This window comes from Enhydra lutris, unplaced genomic scaffold (genome assembly GCF_002288905.1).
Source record: "Enhydra lutris kenyoni isolate GAN:26980312 unplaced genomic scaffold, ASM228890v2 scaffoldscaffold3, whole genome shotgun sequence".
In the NCBI taxonomy this organism is placed as follows: Eukaryota; Metazoa; Chordata; class Mammalia; order Carnivora; family Mustelidae; genus Enhydra; species Enhydra lutris.
This window is the reverse complement of record NW_019154087.1, coordinates 29,015,651-29,019,576: the sequence shown is the minus strand read 5'-3', so window position 1 is coordinate 29,019,576 and position 3,926 is coordinate 29,015,651. Positions and strand designations below refer to the sequence as shown.

Below are 3,926 nucleotides of genomic sequence, written 5' to 3'. Positions count from 1 at the left end.
GGAGCCTGCTTCCCTTCCTCTCTCTCTCTGCTTGCCTCTCTGCCTACTTGTGATCTCTGTCTGTCAAATAAATAAAATCTTTAAAAAGAAAAGAGAGAGAGAGATTTATTATAGGAAATGGCTCACATGATTGTGGAAACCAAGTCCATAATCTGCTGTCTGAAATTTAGTCTAAGTTCAAAGGCCTAAGAACCAGGAGCATCAATGTCTGAGGGCAGAAGATGGACATCTTGGTTCAGGCAGAGAGTGAATTTGCCCTTTCTTTGCCTGTTTGCTCTCTTGAGGCCCTCAAGAGATCTGATGACATTCACTGGCATTGGTGAGACTACTGTTCTTTACTCAGTCTATCAATTGAAATGCTGGTCTCTTCCAGAAACATCCTCACAGTCACACTGAGAAATAATGTTTTACCAGCTATCTGGAGCATCACTTAACCCAATTGGGCTGACACATCATAGGTCACTAGGGTGGAGCCCTCCTGTTGAGATCAGTGCTCTTAGAAGAAGAGACATGAGAGCACTTCCTTTCTCTCGGCCATGTGAGGACACAGCAAGATACAGTCATCTGCAAACCAGGATGTGGGTTCTCACCAAACACGGAATCTGCTTGCAACTTGATCTTTAACTTCTCAGAACTGTACAAAATGGCTTTTTGTTGTTTAATCCACCTAGTCCCTGGTAATCTGTTATTGTAGCCCCAGCATTCTAGGATGTGGGGAGTATGGGTTTCTGTTCCTGATCATCCACAAGGGTCTCTGAGTTTGTACTACTATCCTCAGGACCCTTAACCAAGCTTTTGTGACTTACCACCTATGACACCAGCACAACTGCTAGTGAACTGGTAGTCAAGGCTCCCTAGTTCTCCTAAGCCAGAAAAGTTGGTCCTTTTCTTGGTCATCAGAGTGCCCTACTGAAAAATGAGCTCATACAGCTTTTTATTCACACTTTCTTCCTGAATCACAGGCTATTCCATGGCTTTCTTTCCCCCAGACTCTCCCATCTTACCCTCATGACTTCTCGCTCTGCAGTTTCCAGGTCACTGGAAGCTTCTCCCTGTATCAGCATACTGAGCTTCTCATGCAATGTGCATCTCAGGGGTGCCCATTCATCCAAAGGATCCACATGGGGTCATTCACTGGCTGGTGGTAGTTGCATTACTCAGCACACTGAGCTCCTCTTGGACAAAAGCAGAATAGTCATTGAGAATCCCTCTCAGCACACTGCCCAGCACTCTTTTTTTTTTTTTTTTATTTATTTGACAGACAGAGATCACAAGTAGGCAGAGAAGCAGGCAGAGAGATAGGAGGAAGCAGGCTCCCCGCTGAGCAGAGAGGCTGATGCGGGGCTCGATCCCATGACCCTGGAATCATGACCTGAGCCGAAGGCAGAGGCTTCAACCCTCTGAGCCACCCGGGCGCCCCTGCCCAGCACTCTTTGAAGATAGGCTTTGACTTCTTCTACCTCACTATACCAATGCACATCAAGCCCTCATGCAGATGATCAGAAAGGTGGAAAAATGCCTGTGGGAGCAGGGATTCTGAAGTCCCAATCTTAAGTCATATAAACCAAGACTGAGCACACTCTGTGAGGCAGGGAATAATCAATATGAGGATACACAGCTGAGGCCAGCCAGGTAGGCCACAGAATAATAACATGGGAAGGAAGCAAGTATGCACCAAGCAGTGACTTGCAGAGAAGCTTAGGGCATGAGAATGGGACCTGCGGGGCAGGGCTTAGGTGAGAAGGAAGGTGATTTGGGCTTCTGTACTATTACATCCTAATTAAGGGAAGTTAGTCGGCTTTCTCAAGCCTGACACTGAGGAATACTGGACCCTGTAGTGCTTTGTTTGGACTGCCATAACAAAATACCACAAGTGACTGAAACAATAGAAATTTACCTTCTCACAGTTCTGGAGGCTGGAAGTACAAAATCAAGATGCCAGCAACATGGGTTTCTGTGTGTGTGTGTGTGTGTGTGTGTGTGTGTAAACCTTGTATTCTTCATGGTTCAAGCCTGTTTTGAGAAGGTGTAACATCTTTATTTATGCTTTGGATTAGCCTTTGTGCTGTATTAAAAGAGGGAGGTATGAACTTGTTACTTTACCAAAGTTCAATGAAGCAGATTCAAGTCAAAAGTTAAATCGTAAGTATTTTCCACCACACCAAAAACTGACTTCCAGTACTGGGCACTGGAGGCAGAACTCCAACAGGAAACTGCCTCAGGTCAGGAAGAGGGTAGAGTCTACCTGGAGGACAAAGGGCCTGGAAGTTTCCACAGCCTGATTTTACCCATTTGCTAAGGGCCCCTAGAAAACAGGGTTGATGAATTACAGTATTGCACAGGTCTCCTACTTATGTATTCCTAACCATTTCACACAGTAAATTACTACCCTGAATATGGAGTATGCAGTTTGGGGTCAGACAAGCAAATTCTACATCAGTCAGGGATTCAGACGACTCCCATCTGAAGAATCTAAGATCTCAATCTCCATCTGGAACATTCCTTGTGATCCCTACAGAACAAGAGCCCAGATCCATGATTTAGAGGGATAAAACAAAACAAAAAGCCCATAGAAAGAACCCATGGCATAAAGGGAAACGACTGCAGACCATAGGTAAGCATGTTGCCAAGGGCTGAGTCAACATCCTCAATGAGAAGGTCCTACCCCTCTCTCCACTAGTAAGCAGTGGGAGCACTGGAAGCTGGAGTCCTAGCCCACATCTGCCCCTCTCAAGGTTGGGGAATGTTTCAGTCTTGGTTAGCAGCCCTACTATTGCATGTTGTAAGTATCCAGGAGATCTAAATAATAAATAACACTGCATGGTTTTGAAGGTAGATGGAACGTACTTCCTGGTTTGCAGTATGGAGAAAAGGACACCCATCCCTGGGTGCCAGAAACTGCTGTCATCCAGCACAGTGCTATGGCATGCAACATCAGCTCAGAAAGCACCTCCCTCTCCCTTGCACAGGCAGACAGGTAATGGTAGCACAACGGTTGATTAAGTGTGCCTTAGTATAAGTGTTAGGGCTTGCCCATTTTGCTTGTAATGTTAAAGCCCAGACTTTCTCCCATTTCTTCTTGAGCAATGACACCAGGAAAGTGACAGCTAAGTGGATGTCATATGCAAGCTCATCATCTGTCATCTCCACGAGGCCAGCAACCGCTGCCAGACACAGCACCTTCCTCATCTGGAATCTTATCGTGGACTTCACATCATCCACTTCAGCCATCATGTTCTCATTGGGGGTCATCAAGGAAGGGAAGTTGCCAGCCTTATTCAATCCCAGGCCCGGATTCATGGGATCTGCTTAATCAGAGATTCCAAAGCCAAAAAAGGCATCATACTTCTCAACCAACTTCTTGACTAATTTTTCATTCTTGTTGAGTTTTTTTAACACCTCAGTGTCCATGTAGACAATATCCACAGCCTTGGCCTCATCACAGTGCTGCTGGTCTCCCAAAACACATATGGAGAACTTGGGGTGGGGATGCACTTACGTCTAATGGTGTCCAAGAAGCATCTGTCCTTCTGAGTGTCCTAGTTCTTCAAGCTGATCTACAGCTCCACTGTCTTCAAACCTTCTGACTTTTGCACTGGTTGCTGTATAGGACTTCCCACATTGCCTTGTACACCGTGTCATAGGAGACTTTCCTGCTCATGGTGCCACATGACATAACGATGGAAAAGAAAATAACATAAGTTTCATTCTGAGACCTCTTCTCTTGGATCATTCAAAACCATCATCTAGCTGCATACTCTCATGCCCTTTCCTTGGTGTGTACACAGAGAGAGGGAACGAGGGAGCAAACACAGGTGTCTTTTCTCATAAAGGCACTAATCCTGCTGTATCAGGGCCTAACCTTATAACCCCATTTAACCTTTATTAGTTCCTTAAATGCACCATCTCCAAATACAGCCACACTG

The 3,926-nt window shown here is 45.5% G+C and overlaps 1 pseudogene; it reads right to left on the bottom strand.

The window, feature by feature from the left end:
• Positions 1-3,022: 3,022 nt before the first annotated feature.
• On the bottom strand, positions 3,023-3,661 carry LOC111157907 (annotated as a pseudogene).
• Positions 3,662-3,926: the final 265 nt, after the last annotated feature.